General features: G+C 48.9%; 1 protein-coding gene across 4 annotated transcripts in view; it reads right to left on the reverse strand.

Annotated features, from left to right (window-relative positions):
- Positions 1–8071: 8071 nt before the first annotated feature.
- SOCS5 (suppressor of cytokine signaling 5) overlaps positions 8072–18365 on the reverse strand; it is a 162511-nt gene continuing 152217 nt past the window's right edge. For 2 of the 4 annotated variants that reach the window (XR_010115742.1, XR_008650686.2), the window contains exons 3-5: positions 12962–13029; positions 11317–11576; positions 8072–8999 (exon numbers count right to left, since the gene is read on the reverse strand). The gene's annotated coding sequence lies outside the window, so the exon portion shown is untranslated. The remainder of the gene's footprint in view (positions 9000–11316; positions 11577–12961; positions 13030–18365) is intronic. The other 2 variants (XR_010115743.1, XR_010115744.1) reach the window with 2 other exon arrangements.

The following is an 18365-nucleotide window of genomic DNA, read 5'->3' on the forward strand; positions in this document are numbered from 1 at the left end:
CACAAGACACAGCTGTCTCTCCTGCTCTGTGCTCCTGCTCCCCATAATCTGCCCTCCAACCTCCAGCTTCTTATCTTTCTTGGACTTGTCACCTTACAAAATTAAATGCTTTTAGAGTCAGTGGCCACATGCCAGCGAAATGGGTCTTTCAACTGCAAACTCCCAAGGGCCAAAGACAAAACCTTTTTATCTCCAAAGGCTCAAGGACACCGCTCACCCTACTGTTTCTTTCTTTCTTTTCTTTTAAAATTTCTTTTCTTTTTTCAGAAGCTGCCACTGTCCTCTCCAGGTGTCATGGTGATATGAAGATTGCTTTAGATGCATATTCCATCAGAGGACCCAGAAGTACTCAAATCTATCCTAACCCCTCAATCCATCACAAAAAAAGTAAAACAAAGTAATAGGATACCTTGTTGCCAGCTGGGGCTTTGACCCCCCTGCGCCAACCTAGGAAGCAATGCTGGGGCCACCTTTCTCCTCAGCTTGTCAGGCCCCATAGCCTTGCACCAAAGAACCTCTTTCTCCTACGGCCACACCTGAGTCTCAGGTGAGCAAAGGCCAGCACCAAGAAGCAGCAGGTGCCTCAATGTGTGGGCCTTCGTGGCCCAGGTGGCCTGCCAGGGAACAGACTCAGGTTCACGCTGTCTGAATGGGAGTGGGCTTGCAGCAGGGGAAGAAGAAGGTGCAAGAAAGAGATGTCTCGGGCTACTTGGAGACAGGTGGGGGAGGAACATCGACAGAGAAGCACCTGGTGTAAGGGAGCGCAGCCCTTGGGCTTTTCCTCCCTGCACTCTGCAAATCGGATGATGGCTGGGGAGCCAGCTCCAGGCTCAGTACTGCCCTGGCACAGCCGGAAAGGGGCCATGCCCATGTACACTGGGGTTTTTAAACAGGCACGGTGACCCCACCCACTAGTGCAGTGACCCAGTGGACGTCCGAGTTGGCCCAGGAAGACAGTGAGAAGGTACAGAGAGACATTTTTTCCTGCAGAAGGCCACAGCAGCACTCCCTGCCCTAATGGGCCTGGCTTGCTTCCATGCGGTGACTTTGAAGGCTATTCTCCTTTAACAGGTTCCCCCAAATCTCAGTGGAGAATCAGGTAGCAGACAACATACGTCACAGATGCGGGAGGTTGGGAAGGTTCTGCAGACCCCAGCTTCTTTCCTTAGAGAAGGCCCAGGATGCCTGGTGACCTCTGGAATCCTGGCATTGTGTCCTACTTGGTGATGTCCCCTTCCCACACCTCAGAGTATTCGTGATTCCCACAAATTCCTCAAAAAAAAAAAGACTCAAAATGAATTTGCACAGGTTCCTAACTCCTGCAGCTTGTGTTTGCTCATCCCAGGGGATGGGGATGTTATCTTCCTGGTGGTTGTGAGGATCGCTGTGGAGACAACCTGTAGAGTATCCAGGTTGCTCTGTGAGATGCTCTGTAAGTGGTAATGAGCAGTTACTCCAGATTTAAAAAGGAACTCAGATAGTAGTAATAAAAACCAACATAGGGAGAGTACACATTTTATGCCAGACAGTAAACTAAGGACTTAAATCGAATCTTATTTAACACTCAAAATAGCTCTATGGGGTAGATACTATCTATTATGAACTGAGTGCTTCTGTTCCTGAAAATTCATGTTGAAACCTTAACCCCCAATGTGATGGTGTTGGGAGGTGGGGCATTTGGGAGGTGATTGGGTCATGAAGGTGGAGCCCTCGTGAATGGGATTAGTGCCCTTATAAAAGGAGGCCAGAGATCTAGCTAGTTCTTTTCCCACTGTGTGAGGACATAGAGAAGTTGGCAGTCTGCAACCTGGAAGAGGCCCTCATCAGAACCTGCCCATGCATGAAACACCCTGATCTTGAACTTCTACCCTCCAGAACTGTGAGAAATAAATGCTTGTGTAAACCACCCAGTCGATGGCCTGCGATAGCAACCTGAAATACTATTTCCATTTTACAAACGGAATTTGGGACACAGAGAGGTAAAGAACTGGTTCAAGAGCAGAGCGAAGACTTGAACCCAGAAATACCGACTCTAGAGTGGCCATTTTAGGAAGAGGTAGCAAGAAGGGGCAGAAATGAAGTTGGAGAACTAATCAAACATGGCCCAGAAGTTTGTCTGTTCTTAAGGATGGGATCCCCACTGAAACATATGGTGAAGATCTCATTTGGGAGGAAGCTCCGGGCAGGTAGCCCACCCCATCCCCCGTGTTTGCAGACCTTGTTCTCTGAGCCATCCCAGGTGGGAGTTGGGTGGAGCGAGTAGTCTCTCCTGTCTTTTGGGGTCTCTGTTGAAATAGATCATTAACCTCTCACCCAACTCTGATATATTCCAGGCAGCTCAGACCCAGCTAGTGTGGGAGGGGATGGGGGCAGGGGCTGGCATCCCTCAGAATGTGGAGGGAAAGGTCTTCAGTAGCACACATGCTGGGAGTTTGAGCCAGCAGCTGTGATGGCAGCACTGCTGACTTGCAAAAGACATCTGTTGGCATGCAGGCATTGTGAAGGAAAGCTTGTAATTGCAGCTATAAATCAAATGTGGACAGAGGAAAAACTGTCAACCTCCTTGGAGTTATTTTGTAGAGAAGAGCAGAAAAATGCAGCTGTGATGTGAAAGCTGGGCTGGCTGGATGTTGGCAGAGGAGGGACTCCTGGGGCCATGGTGGAGGAGGGGGTCCCCTACTTCAGAAAGCATTGCTGTGCCCTTCACTTTCAGGATGACAAAACAGCCAGACTCCCAGAGGAAGAGGCCCCTCCACCGTGGGGGCTGTCATGGGAGCAGCTGTGAACTAAGCCCAGTTTATCTTTAGCATCCTTGTTCTCTTCCTGGATTTGAGTTCTGACTCTGCCACTTATAGCTCTGTGTCCTTTGGCAAGTCACTTAAAGAAAATAACTCTATGTATTGAGTTCCCACTATCTGTTAGCTCCTGGGGTTGGTCTTCTCAGCTGGAGTTTACCTTCTTCCTCACTAACAGAAACTGATTTTATTCGGGCTTCCACCTTCTCCCATCCAGCCTCGGGCTTTAGCCCAGCTGCGGCCATCTCTAGCCCCTGAAGGTGGATCCTGATTGGTTCAAGCCAATGAGAGCCATTCCACTTCTCTTACCTGTGATTGGCTTAGGCATGGGCTTGTGACCCAATCCTGGCCAGTGAGATTCAAGAGGAAGTCTACAAGGGGTACTTTGAAAAGGTTTCTCATTTCATTCTCCTGAGACACTCTGGATGTTGTGCATGGAACCACTATAGGCATCCAGCTGCCAGCCTGAAGCTGACAGCAGAACTGAGGATAGCATCTGGGTCCTTGATGATGCCATTGAGCTGCTAAATTAACCTTTTCTGGAGCTAGCCTACCATGCGGTTTCTTTCTTTCTTTCTTTCTTTCTTTCTTTCTTTCTTTCTTTCTTTCTTTCTTTCTTTCTTTCTTTCTTTCTCTTTCTTTCTTTCTTCTTTCTTTCTTTCTTTCTTCTTTCTTTCTTTCTTTCTTTTCCTTTCTTTCTTTTTCTCTTTCTTTCTCTTTCTTTCTTTCTTTCTTTCTTTCTTTCTTTCTTTCTTTCTTTCTTTTTCTCTTTTGAGACAGAGTCTCTTGCTCTGTCTCCTAGGCTGGAGTGCAGTGGCGTAATCTCGGCTCACTGCAAGCTCCGCCTCCCGGGTTCACGCCATTCTCCTGCCTCAGCCTCCCGGGTAGCTGGGACTACAGGTGCCTGCCACTACGCCCACCTAATTTTTTGTATTTTTAGTAGAGACGGGGTTTCACCATGTTAGCCAGGATGGTCTCGATCTCCTGACCTCGTGATCCGCCTGCCTCGGCCTCCCAAAAGTGCTGGGATTACAGGCGTGAGCCACCGCACCTGGCCACCTTGCAGTTTCTTGTTATAGGAGATAATAAATTTCTTATTGGCTAAGCCCCTTTGAGTTGGGTTTTCTGTTAATGGCAGTTAAAAACATCCCTACTGCTTCTTGCCTCACCGAAAAAGGGGTAGGAAAAATATGTTCTCTCTCCCACATTAGAGGATCCCATAGCTGGGTGGCTTGGTCTCTGAGGTGTCATTCTCTTATAGCTTTCACATAGCAAGCTGTCCCTGCCACCACTCAGGGTGCAAACACATCCCTTTGATGGCAAGATGGGTGGGCTCATGTAACAGCTATTTTGCCCTCCCAACATGCAGCCTGTTTTGCTGGATAACGCACATTACGGCAGGTCTGTTCTCTCAGGCAGATGAAGTGATCTGAGGAAGTGTTTGTCCGATAAATGTCTCTCACTGCTTGTTTTATGAGTTACTTGGTATTATGGGACATGTTACATGCAAGCTTGTGTTGGACAACATCGATGAATTATTAAGAATCCACTATCTAGTTTTGCCTTGGAATGTCTTGTGCTCCCTGAGTATAAGATGAGGACTGAAAACTCCACTGGTCCCTGCTGGATATCTCTGGCTTAGTAATAATGAATGATGGGGACACTGCCCCATCTGGGACTCTCCCAGCTCAGCTTTTGCCTGAGGGAGGAGCTGATTAATGTGGGACTGATTAATGTGGGATACTTTCTGGTGTCAAAAAGAGGAAGATTAAAGGGCTATACCTTCTCCCTCTCCCCCCCACCTCCAAGCCAGACAGCTGAGACCACTGAGATGCTTGTCCCATGTCCACTTCTTAGATGCTGAGCAGGAGGAGTGCAGCAGTGGTCAGAAAAAGTCCATTTCTGCCCAAGAGGACTCGCAGCTTGCATCCCTTATTTGATTAACACATCCTAAACAAGTAGGCTTCTGTTAAAACCCTGGAGGTCAAAGAATTCAAGTCAAACAGCTCCCAGAGAGGATTAGGAAGACTGAAAATGGACCGTCCCCACTGCTGTTCACAATTAATTCCTTCTAGGGAGCTCTGTAAGTCCTAGGCTGAATCTGGGAGTCGCAGATGCCCTGGGGAGGTCAGGGCTGCAGGAGCTCTGAGTCCAGCTAAGCCCCAGTGGGGTAAGAAAGATCTGCTCGCTTCAGGGCCAGCCTCATCAGCTTGCAAACAGAGGTGGACCTCAGCCAGGAGAAGGCAGGGAGCTCTTTTGGACTTCACATGACCAGTCCTGTCGTCCTCATGAGGGCTTCTTGTTGCTTATGAAAATAGATCTTGTTTTCCTATTGGCGGTAAGTTCTTTCCCTGCTACCTTTAGCTAGAAGGAAACTCAGACCAGCAACTCAGACAGCAGCCTCTGGAATCTGCCTAGGTTCAAATCCTGGCTGCACCATGACTATCTGCGTGTCCCTGAGCTTTATGTGACCACTCTGCAACTCGGCTTCTTGTCTGTACAATGTAGAGATCACAGCGTCCCTCATGGAGTGGCCAGGAGTGTTAAAGGTGGCACATGAGCCCATTCGGATCTGGCGCATAGTTGTGAGCTACTATGTGGGTATCACAAAGCTGAGCTCTCTCCCGGGACTCAGTGACCTGGTTGCTTTGAGGTTTATCTGCCCCACCCCATCTGTCAGACACATCTGCGTGTCTTGTGCTCAGAGCCCCATCCTGACTCTCATTCCACCTTCATACGGGCTTTGTGAGGAGGGTGGTCCTGTGTTAATGTTTCCATTTGAGCAATTTCCAGAGGTTAGGGTTTGGGGGCAGCTAAGCATGTGTCCCCATAGCAACCCTGTGAAAGGGGGATGAGTATGTCTTTAGAAGCCCCCCATGTGGTCCTGCCTGCGGTCCCTATGAGAACAGAGGAGAACAGGCAGCACCTCCTAGTCTGCAAAACCAAGTTGTGGAGGACCAGGGGCTGAGCAGGGAGGGGCTGACAGGGAGGATGGGCTGGTGGACAGTCCTGGGGCACCGGAGCAAGGGCTCCAGCCACAGAGAGGGAGAGGGAGAAGAGCTGGGGCAGGCAGCCCACAGCCTCACCTGTCTCATCCGGTAGAGAGGAAACTCACATGCCTGTGAACCTAAGGCAAAAATACCGGGCAACAGATGTCACAAATGACGTCTCCCCAGGACTCTGGGGGAGAAGCAAGGGGTGAGGGATACCTAGGATAGCTCCCCAAGCTTTTGTTCCTCTTAGAGCTGTGCCTTGGGTGCCTGGACCCATGTTGAGACAGAGTCTGGGGCTGGGGGAAGCACCCATCATACCCAGAAGGTCACGCTCTTGGTCTATCCTTTATCATGAGAGAACCCAGGGGTGAAGGGCACAGGAGATACGGATATCTCTTCTCTGATGGAGCTTAAGCAATTCAAGGGTGCTGCCTGCCCCCGTCCACCACCCTTCTGCCCCAACAGCCTCCCTGCCCTCAAGCTAGATTAAGCTGTTTCGTCTGAAAAGTCTGTCTCTGGACTGGCTCTTTTTAGTCTAAAACAACATAACCATATCGGAAAAAAATAAATAAATAAAATAAAATCTTGGGGAAACAAATCAGCTGCAGTCCTACCAACCACTGTCATTGTTTCCCTTTTCTCCCAGTCTTGGTCCAGATGTTGGCCTGCCTTCACCATGCTGTTCTGTGTCCTATTTGTGAACCTGGTGTTGTCAGGAGCCTGGGTCACCCATCTGAAGATACATTACCTCGACTCCACACCCCTCCCAGGTGTGCAGACACCCCTGTCTGCTGCTCTGGGCCCACTCTCCACCTTCATCACCCTGCTCTGGACCTGGGAGTCTGGCCTGTCTTGACTGTACCCACTCACACCCCTGCCCTCTGGCCTTGGTGGAGTTTGGCCAGTAGGGAGCCCCAGCCAGAGACAATAAGGAGGAAGGAAAGAGGTCTGGGGATTCCCTGTATCTGCTCGCTAGGGCTGCCGTAACAGCGTACCGCAGGCTCAGGGGCTTAAACAACAGAAACGGATTCCTTTCTGTTCTGCCTTCTCCCTGTGTCCTCACACAGTCTCTCCTCTCTGTGTGTGTGACCCCGGTGTCTCTTAGTATGTCTGGATTACCTCTTCTTCCAATGACACCAGTCAGATTGGATGAGGGCCTCAATTTTTAACTTAATCATTTCTGTCTAAGCTCCATTTTCAAACACGGTCACATTGTAAAGTACAGGGGGTTATGGCTTCCACATATAGGTTTTGGGGGAACAATTCGGCCCCGTAACATCACCTCCCTCCTTCCTCCTTGTGGGGTCACTGAGGACCGGCTGTGTCCCATGACAGAAGGTCACAGCTTTGTCAGGCAGCGTCCCAGCTCCCTTGCCCCCACCGCTTTCTGTCTTTCCCCACCTGCCCCCAGCCAGGTGGAGTTAACAGTGCTGAGCTTTACCACCTCTGAGGACTGCACTGCATCTGGTTTCCCCCAAGCCCACCCATACCTTTGTAAAATGGTCCCTCCATAACTCTGCTCACTCATCCACTCTGAGTGGTGCTGTTTCCTGCTGGCCCTGCCTGACACCCAGGTATGTTAGCCCTCCAGGCTGCTCTGAGGATTTCCATGAGGTGGGGCTGGGGGCCACCCCCAGTTCAGCTCTCCCTCGCTAGGAGATTCTGCCCTGGTCACTTACTAAAGGCATGAGGGTCAAGAGGGGCATGACTTTATGTGATAATAGAGCAAATGACTAAAACACAATGTCCCGCACCTCCAAGACTCTGGCGTGAGGAATCCTCTGTGGACGCTCCTTCGCAGACACTCGCTCGATGCCTGGATGTCCTACTGGGCAGCTCCTGTCTCCTCCAGCTGCCAGGCCCCACTCTCTCAAATTCCTGCTATTTCTTTTAATTCAGTAGCCATCCCCCTCCTTCACATTTTAGCCCATCAGGGCCATTCCCTGGGGGCTTCACAGTTCACACCAAAGAGGCCTCCTAGTACCGGGCCAAACAGATGCTCTCTATGGGAGACTCCGCACCGTCTTGTAAACCAACGATTCTCCTCCTTCCGCATTGCGGCCTCTTTTTACCTCATATAACACCATGACCCTCTTTCTATGTATTGCGTAGTCTATGACATTTGGAAGAGGTAGCCTGCCTTGTTTATCTGTCCAGGCACCCTGTTGTTGGATATCTACGGCATTTATACTTTGTTAAACATATTTTTAGATCCAATTCCTCCTTTCTTCATTTCCCAGTTCTCAGGCATTGTGTATGGTTAAAATTAAGAGATGCTCAAAGTATGATTTCACAAATCACATGGTTTATTGCCCTACAAAGATGATATTTTTCCTAGGTTCACAATGCTTAAGGAGGGGGAGAACAACATGAACAAATCTCACAGGGAATGCGCTGGGTAGACAGGGTGTATTAGTCACAGTGACTGAGTTCCAAAGTTACTAAAGTCTACTTTCTCAATTAGGATGGAAGCAGGCCTCTGTGGAGAGCGAAGGCTCATTAAAATGTGGTGTGTCTCTTTTATAAGAGCAGCTCTTGGGAGAGAGGCCGTCCAACACAACGGAGATTCACAAAGACATATGTGGTCCCTCAACGCTAGAGGGTGGCACCGGTGTTTGCAGGTGATGCTTCCAAGTTCAAAGGCTGGCAGGGTGGGGCCCTGTCGAAGAGAGGCTGACAGGGTGTAGCTTGCCACAGCCCAAGCTCTCAAAGCGTCTGCCAAACCCTTAGGTTTTTACGTAGTTTGAAGTTCAGTGGTTGAGGTCAGTAGCTCACACGTAGGATCTGATAAGGTGTGATGTCACATTCTTGAGGGGGGAAGGATTACACTCCAAGTTCTTGTCATAGCAAAACATGTCACTCATGTAGCAAGCTATGTTCGCATTTGGAATAATTTCCAAGCTCCGTAATGTCAGGAATGCTACAGTGGTCTGGGTATGTGGTTTCAGTCACCTTCCACATAGAAAGCTTTGACTTCCCTTGAGTTATTTTGAGCAGATGGTTATAGGTGGTTCTTGCTCAGGACCGTTGTTCAGACGGACTCACGCAGACTAGAGATGCTCTCTTAAGACCTTGGAGCTCATCCGAAAGGGAACACCTCATGGGTCTGCTGAATGTGAAGTCCATGCTGAAGGAACCACGACAGGAGGAGCTGTGTCACCAAACATTCTGATAGCTGCTCCTTGCTTTTTAGGCATTTCTGTGTAACATCCTACAACTCATGTAACAAGACAGTGAGCAATGAGAACCCTTGTTGTGTTGAGCCTGACAAAGGCCGAATTCCCCAAAGTCTGGCACAAACACCAGTCATGTGGCATCCTCCCCAGAAAAAGTGTCAAGTGGTCAAGGAAGTTTGGAAAACACTTTACCCACCATTAATGCATCTAGTGAAGTCTCAGAATCATGCACAAACATATATATATATATATATATATGTATATATATACATATATGTATATATATATATATTTTTTTTTTTTTTTGAGACAGGGTCTCACTGTGTCACCCAGGCTGGAGTACAATGGTGCGATCTCGGCTCACTGCAACCTCCTCCTCCAGTTCAACCAATTCTCCCACCTCAGTCTCCCGAGTAGCTGGGATTACAAGCATGCGCTACCACATTCAGCTAATTTTTGTTTTTGAGACAGAGTCTCGTTCTGTTGCTAGGCTGGAGTGCAGTGGTGCAATCTTGGCTCACTGCAACATCTGCCTCTTGGATTCAAGCGATTCTCCTGTCTCAGCCTCCTGAGTAGCTGGGATTCCAGGCATGCACTACTACGCCCAGCTAATTTTTGTATTTTTAGTAGAGACAGGGTTTCATTACGTTTCCCAGACTGGTCTTGAACTCCTGACCCCATGTGATTCACCTGCCTCAGCCTCCCAAAGTGCTGGGATTATAGGCGTGAGCCACTGCACCCAGCCAGTTTTTGTGTTTTTAATAGAGATGGGGTTTTGCCATGTTGGCTAAGCTGGTCTCGAACTCCTGGCCTCAAGTGATCTGCCTGTTTTGGCCTCCCAAAGTTAAATATATTCACTTTTAAAATCCAATATTTCCAAACTTATTAGACTTTTTAATGCATATAAAACACCAATTAACATCTCACAAAGCTTGAGAGTCATGGAATAGACTTTAGGAAACATTGTCCTGAGACCCTAGAAGGCTCTTCTGAATGAAAAGAAAAAAACACGATTATCAAAGATGGTCCTTGCTTTATAATAATCCTTTGAAAATTGTTGACATAGATATGAGAGTTAACTAGAGTGTTGGATTAACGAGGCCACCCTCATCCTTCAGTTGGGCTAATCAGTGGTAGCCCTGCAGTATAGAGTAACACAGGAGAAAATACTAATTAGGGCAAGGAAGGCTTAAAGTCTTGAGTGACAGGTTGCATTTTTACTGCTACACAAATAAAGAAGAGGTTGGGAATATTTGGGACCTACTGTGACTCTTTTGAGAGAAAATCAACAAGGAAGACTTATAGTCTTCTCCCAGACTTTTCCTTACTACCCATTTTGAAGTCTGGCTCCTGAACTGGGGGACAGGGGCTATATTCTCAGATTCCCATCTAATAGGTCACCTGGCACTGTCATGCTTAGGCAGTGCAGAGGTAGCCTGGAGTGCAGGCTCATCTTTCCAATTCTATTTATTTATTTTTGAGACAGAGTCTGGCTCTGTTGCCCAGGCTGGAGTGCAGAGGCATGATCTCAGCTAACTGCAACCTCTGCCTCTTGGGTTCAACCAATTCTCTTGCCTCAGCCTCCCGAGTAGCTGGGACTACAGGCACCCACCACCATGCCCAGCTAATTTTTTGTATTTTCAGTAGAGATGTAGTTTCACCATGTTGGCCAGGCTGGTCTCAAACTCCCGACCTCAAGTGATACACCCACCTCGGCCTCCCAAAGTACTGGGATTACAGGGTGAGCCACCATGTCCGGCTCCAATTTTCTTCAGAACGAAGGTATGTGAAGCAGATTGTCCCATCTCTATGCCATTTTAGTGCCTGCATTGCCTGAGATGGTTTTCCCAGGTGCCCAAACAGGACACAGCAGGGTCACAAGCGCTGCAACCTACCTCCTTCCCTACCCTCCTACTCCCACCCTCACCCCTAGTCCCAGCCTTTCCCCGAGGTCAGGACCCTGGGGAGAGAGGCTCATGAGGGTATTCAAGCTGTAGCTCCTGGATGCAGAGGCTCAGGAACCACTAACTTCCCATCAACCCTGGAGCTGCAGCAGGGAGGTATTGACTGCTCCCTAACAAGGGACCCACCTTAGAGAGGTGGAGAGAAAAGGGAGGAGAGTAGGTAAGATACGAGGTCTGAAATGAAAAGGTCAAGAACTGGGGGTGTGTGGCTGGTCTGGGCACCCACTCCATGCATTTCCAGGGGAGATTGACCTGAGATGGGCACAGAACTTTCCCCAGCTTCCCACTGCAGCAATCCCTCAGTCATGGGTGAAAAGGCTGTCTGGCAGTGGGTGCTCGAGGAAGGCTTTTGAGTCACCTAGTGGGGCTCCCTGCCCATGGGGCTGACCTTGTGCACACAGGGTTCCTTGAGAAGCTGCTTGTTTAGCTGCAGGGAGTTGCAGGGATGTGCAGGTGTCTCCGGTTCACAGCTGCAGAGTGAGAGGCAGGGGACAGCAGCAGTCCCAAAGAGGAGGGTTGCAAAGAAATCAGAGGAGGAGAGAAGGTGCTGACAGCCAACAGGGGCTACACAGAGAGACAATGTGGCTTTTGGAGAGGGGCAGGGAGAGGGCACAATACTCTCAAGCCCGGTGGCATTATTCGAAGGACCTCATAAGAATAACAATAAAAACAGTAATAAGAACCATGACAATGATAATGAGAACAATAACGAAATAATCATAATAGCTTCTGCCTCCTCCATTTATTCAAGTAATATTTGTGGAGGCCTTACTGGGTGCCAGACACATGCTGGGCACCCAGCATACAGGGAGGCAAGGTCCCTGCCCTCCTGGCACTTACAGTCGAGTGTGGAATCCAGTGAGCTTGCAGGGATTATACATAATCATGCACCATGATGGCGGCGATATTTATGAGACAGCCTCGCTGAAAGGACCGTGCTCCTCACCTGCACTGCCTCACTGAATCCCCACAACAAATCTCTGCGGCTAGTGCTTTTACAATTCTGTTTTATAGTGGAAGAAGTGGAGGCTCAGGGAGATGAAACCCCCTTCCTTCAGACATAAAGTCAGTATGTGACAGTGTGGACAGATACGGCCCAGAGTTACCAGCCCCCTTTCGACAGCTCTTGGAGGGGAGGCTAAGTTCTCACACAAAGGTGAGGAGGGCAGAATGTGCCTGTGGAGGTCAGCAGGTAATGGGACAGGTAGTGCCAGGCATCAAGTGGCCACACACAGAAGCCAGGCCCAGGCTCCAGGAGTCTGCGGGTGAGGCTGAGGCCGTGGGGACGAATTGTGTCCAGGATGCTTTCAGCCGCCTTCTCTCACCTCCCCTTGGGGCCCAGGACCTGTTCTCTGCACCTCCACCCAGTCTCCAGTAGATTCCCCCGAGCTATGGGCTGACACGAGGGGGATTTGCATTCCACAGGAGATGCCTGAAGACCTTTGTACATTGGTAAACCAGAGAATGTTGGGTGTGACTGAAGTCTTGAAGTAGGAACCTGCTGGGCATTTGGGGCAGGGAGGGGGGCAGCGTGGTGGGGCAGGATCCATGTGCATTGGGGAGAGAGAGAGGAAGGCTGAAGGAAGATTGGGTATAACCTTAAGTGCCAGCATGAAGCCCTTGACTTTATCCTGTTGCCAGCGGAGCCATGGATGGCATAGGCTGGACTGCCCCGACAGCGGATCACTGGTACAATCCAGCTGGAGGCCTTGGGCCTCTAGGCCGGGCATGCTGTGGGAGAGTTGGGTTGGTGTCAGAGAACTCTGGGCTTCCTGTAGGTGAATCCAAGGGCCTTCTCCTCGGAGGGGCCCGCTCGCTCCCAAAGCCTGGCCCACCTTTCCCAAGCTGCCCCCTTGTCAGCTCTGTGTAGACACCAGGCTTCCCTGCAGGGATTTGCTTTTCGCAAATAACAGAAAAGGGAGAAAAAGATCTCAAGCTCCCTGGAGAGGAATAACTGGTTGTATCTGAAATTCAAGGGATTGGCTAATAGCCCTCTAAGGATCAGGGTGACATCAACACCTTGAATTACTCACCTGGTATAAAATGGCCCCAGTCCCTCCAGCCCAGCAGCTGCTCATCATTGGCTGTACATTGGAATCATCTGAGGAATCAAAAAAAAAAAAAAAAAAAATATATATATATATATATATATGCCTGGGCCCCATCTCCAGAGGTCCTGATTGATTGGTCTGGGGTGCGGCTGGGATTGGGGTTTTAATCTGTGCAAAGGGCTGAGGACTACGGCCTCACAGACTTCTGCAGCGTGGTAGTTGGAGATGCCACTGAGGTTGGTCACAGCTCTTTCAAATCAAGGTACTTCCTGGAGACCTCAGGGGCTGATTCTTGCTATATGAAGTGATTGTATTATTACAGTTCCCGAAATGCCCCAAGGTCCTGGGAGGAGAGTTCTGGATTCTCACCAGAACATTCTGGGACCTGTCCTGAAAGGGCCCTGTCCTCAGCCTCCTGCCCCCTCCTCTTCATCATGACTATTCTTTCCTGCCCTGACATGGGATTCTCACTCCATTCTGCCTCCCAAACCATTTATTTTGGACAATCATTAAAGACAAATGTTTAAAAAATCATCTAAGAAAACATGTGTATCCCACTGGAAATTTCAAGGCAATGAGTCATCACACTCCTGGTCCCCCTCAAATTCCCGTCTCTTATGTAAGGCTGAGTCATTTTTTTGTGAGGTCCATGCATTGCAGAAAAAAATTGGAAGGCTCTCAAGATGAGTGAGTGTGTGTGTGTGTGTGTGTGTGTGAGAGAGAGAGAGAGACAGAGAGGGATTGATTCATGTTATTTGCAGCTTTAGGGGACTGGTGGTACCCCTGAGTTAACATCAGAGATTCCTCACCCCCTATACTCATTCTTTTTCTCTCTACTTCAATTTCCATCCAGTGATGTTTTTGCTCCAGAGTGCAAATGTGAGCCTTTGTCATCCTGCTGTCCCGGCTCAGGACCACTGTCTGTCGTGGGGCCTGAGGACAGGCCGGCCCATGGAGAGGGTGCTCCACTCCCTAGCATGCACATCCTGAGCAGGCCCCAGAACCCGAGAGGTGGATGAACTATGTCTGGGGTCTAGCTTCCAGGTCTGGGCTCTGGTTATTTCTCATTTTTCTCAGAAAAACACAGAGGCTGTAGAGCAGGGTTCAGGAGAATAAAGATTTGCAGGTATTTCAAGGGAGCAAACTGAGGGTGCCCATTCCCTAGAGGAATGAAGTTGCTCTTTGGGAGTTTGACCATAAAATTGACACATAGAAATCAAAGCAGACAGAGGCCAAGCCATGCTAAAAAGAGACAGAACGGGGCCCAGGCCAGTGAGACCTGCATATCTAAAGGAAAAGATGCCAGTCAGAAGGGGTCAGGTCTGCAGCAGAGAAGTAGAAAAGAGCCAGTCCTAGGCACATGGCCATACCCATCCCACACTGTCTGGGGAAATGGATTCCAGTGTCCCCACTGGCAATGGCATGTCTCTGTTGGGGAGGTGCATGCCTCCCACTTTTGTAGCCTGAGATTTTCAATCATTTGCACTCAGTAAGGAAAGGCCCTGGTTCTGAGCCCAGAAGCCCAGGCCTGGCTCCTCAAGCATTGTGCCTACAGGAAAGGGAGGGACTTCACGTAGGGACGAGAGAGCAGCCAGCTGCTCACCACTTTTCTTGTGAATGAACAAAGCCACTGTATTAGTCCGTTTTCACACTGCTGATAAAGGCATACCCGAGAATGGGTATTCACAAAGGAAATTCACAAAGGAAGGAGGTTTAATGGACTTACAGTTCCACGTGGCTGGGGAAGCCTCACAATTATGGTGGAAGGCAAGGAGAAGCAAGTCACATCTTATGTGGATGGCAGCAGGCAAAGAGAGCTTGTGCAGGGAAACTCCCATTTTTAAAACCATCAGATCTTGTGAGATTCATTCACTATCATGAGAACAGTGCAGGAAAGAACTGCCCCCATAATTCAATCACCTCCTACTGGGTTCCTCCCACGACACATGGGAATTGTGGAAGTTACAATTAAAGATGAGATTTGGGTGGGGACACAGCCAAACCATATCATCCTTCTGGTTTGATACAGTGTGAGCTGATGTTGCATGAATTCCTCCCTTCGTCACCATGAAACCACCTCTCACAGATGAACTATAATCAGGAGAGAACCTGGAGGGGGTGAGGCCATCAGGTGAATACCATTCCTTGGGATCCACCAGCCTCCGCAGAGGTGTCCTAGGGCTTCGTTAGAAGCCTCACCCCTTTCTTTTAACTTCCTGAGCTGTGCTGTCCAATATGGTGGCCACTGGCCCCATGTGGTTGTCAAGCACTTGAAATGTGGTCAGTCTAAATTGGCATGTGGTGTACAGGTGAAATACATATGAAATTCTGAAGAATTGGTGTGAAAAAAATGAAGAATATCTCATTAATAATTCTCTATACTGATTGCACATTGAAATAATAGTTTGGATATATTGGGTCAAATAAACAATATTATTAAAATTAATCTCACCTGCTTCTTTTTACCTTTGATTCTACCCCAAGGCTTGCCAGAATGAAAATAAAGAACAAAGACAACAAAAAAAAAAAACAGCCAACAGGAACAGGATCTTGGGAGCCAAATATCAGGTGGGTGAGTGGTCACTGCCCCCAACATCGTACTGGGCGAATAGTGTCCCTCTAAAACTCTCGTCCACCTGGGACCTCAGCATGTGACTTTATTTGGAAATAGGGTCTTTGCAGATGTAATTAGATAAGATTTTACTGGGTTTGGCTGGTTATAAATCCGATGACTGTTCTCCAAGGCCATATAAAGACACAGAGACACACGTGGGAGGAGGAAGGCCATGTGGTGATGAAGGCAGAGGTGGAAATGATGCAGCTACAAGCCAGGGAAAGCCAGGGATTGCCAGCACCAACCCAAGCTGGGAGGAGGCACGGAGGGGTGCTTCCTGTAAACAAAAAAGTATCTGAGTCAGGTATCAATCAATGTAGAGGTTTATTTTGCCAAGGTTAAGGACACATGCCCAGGAGACAGGTCTGTGCTTTTCTCCAAGGATGATTCTGAGGGCCTCAATATTTAAAGGAGAAAAGCAGGCTCAAGGGAAAAGAGGTCACATAACTGAATCCATGTGTTGCAAGAGAAAAGGAGTAGGTAGGGGAATGGTCAATTATGTATTCCTCTCAAGCTCACCATAAGATAAAGTGAACATAGACTAGCTACTGTGGAGATATTTTACGTTTTATCTGTAGCTATCTGCTCAGGAAAAAAAAAAAAAAAGAAGGCAGCTTCTTCTATGACTCAGCTTTCAGATTAATATGTTTTTCTTTTGGCAGGGTGAATTTGGGTCCCAAGTTTGTTCTTTCTTGCTTGCTTGCTTTTTTTTTTTTTTCAGGGTCTCACTCTGTCACCCTGGCTAGAGTGCAGTGGTGCAATCTCAGCTCACCGCAGTGTCAACCTTCTGGGCTCAAGTGATCCTCCCACCTCAGCCTCCTGAGTAACTGGGACCACAGGTGCATACTACCACTCCTGGCTAATTTTTGTATTTTTCGTAGAGACAGGGTTTTGCTATGTTCCCCAGGCTGGTCTTGAACTCCTGAGCTCCAGCAATCCCCCTGCCTCGGGCTCCCAGAGTTGGGATTACAGGCGTGAGCCACCGTGCCCGGCCTGGGCTCCCAGGTTTTTACTTTGCTTTCACATTCCCTGGAGTCTTCAGAGGGGGCATAGCTCCGTTGACACCGTGATTTCTGACTTTTAGCCTCCAGAACTGTGGGACAATACATGTCTGTTGTTTAGAGCCACCCAGTTTGTGATAATTACAGCAGCCCTAGGAAGCAATATACTTAGTATGGAAAAACAATGTGAAATTTCTCATTAGTAATTTTTTATATGAATTAAATGATTGATTTGATAATATTCATTTGGGTTAATATAAATATATTGGGTTAAATAAAATATAGTATTAAAATGAATCTCACTTTTTTTTTACTTCTTACAAAATATGGTGATTAGAAAACACTAGGTTGCATGGGCCGAGGTGGGTGGATCACTTGAGGTCAGGCGTTCAAGACCAGCCTGGCCAACATAGTGAAACCCCATCTCTACTATAAATACAAAAATTAGCTGGGCATGGTGGCGGGTACCTGTAATCCAAGCTACTCAGGAGGCTGAGGCAGGAGAATGGCTTGAACCCAAAGGCGGAGGCTACAGTGCGCTGAGATCACGCCACTGCACTCCAGCCTGGGTGACAGAGTGAGACTCTGTTTCAAAATAAACACATAAATACATAAACAAACAAACAAAACAGAAGCCACACAAAGGCAGGAAAGGTTTTTCCACATAGTCCAGCAGCAGTGTCCCCAAACATGAGGAAATATCAACATTTCAGCCTGAGGTGAGACCTGCAGGAGAATGGAAGCCCCTGGATAGGCTTGGAAGAGGAGTCAGGAAAAGTCTTCCATTACAAGTGGGATAAGAATCTTGTGCCACTCCTGGCCAGGGTGGGCTCTGCCTTTCAGAACAATCACAGTGCCCCCAAAGGGAACCCTGTGCAGAGAAGGCCAGGGTAGGTGGAAGGCCAGACGGACACAGGGAATGCTCCTGTCTCCTTTGAGGAGGGCTGGAGCTAGAGCCCGACACCTGCTACACTTTCAAAGGCAGCAACCCAAAGCCGGGCCAAGGTTCTAGAATCCTGCCGGCATGCCTTTGCTGGCCATAGGCTGTGTGGGAGTGGGGTCTTGGGGTTACCCAAACAGCTCATTGGCTGTGGAGTTGGGGGGTGTGGGGATGGAAGGTGGAGAGAGGGAAGCCACCTGGCTTAGCCAGACCCGACTCATGTTTCCCTTGGCTAGAGCTGGGATTCCTTTCAAGGTTTCTGTCCCAAGATAGCATGGCTGAGCCGGGCAGCGGCTGGATGCTGTATTTCACTGCTTGTCCAGGCCGAGGAGGGGAGCCAAAGATTGTCCCAGAATGTGCGTGGTATGAAGGTCTCCCTTGGAGCTTGAGATCCCAGCGGGAGCGATTAGATTGCCTTTGGAGGTGGGAGCTCAAGGGGGTAGGAGTTGGATGAGGATCTGACCCAGGACCCCCAAACAGCCCTCACTTTTCTGGGGGCCCTGGGATGCAGAGAAGCAGGCCAGGCTGGTCTGGTTCTTTTTCAGGGATCCGAGGAAGCCCGGAAGTGACCTTGAGACCACTCTCAGGAGGCCCTGTCAGAAGAGCCCCTCCCTCCCTCCCTCTCTGCATAAAGGTAGCACTGGTTTTATTGTTGTTGTTACTGTTATATGGCTTCCCTGAAAACACCCAGACAGGTTTAAAAGCGCAGCTCACCCAAATTCCCCCATGCAAGCCATCTGTACCTAACCAAGCCTCTCTGTGTTTGCTTTGAGGGATACCTGGTTGCTTTTTCTGAAATCTCTTCTCCAGGAAACTGGTCCCAGCTCAAAT

This window comes from Symphalangus syndactylus, chromosome 14 (assembly GCF_028878055.3).
Source record: "Symphalangus syndactylus isolate Jambi chromosome 14, NHGRI_mSymSyn1-v2.1_pri, whole genome shotgun sequence".
In the NCBI taxonomy this organism is placed as follows: domain Eukaryota; kingdom Metazoa; phylum Chordata; class Mammalia; order Primates; family Hylobatidae; genus Symphalangus; species Symphalangus syndactylus.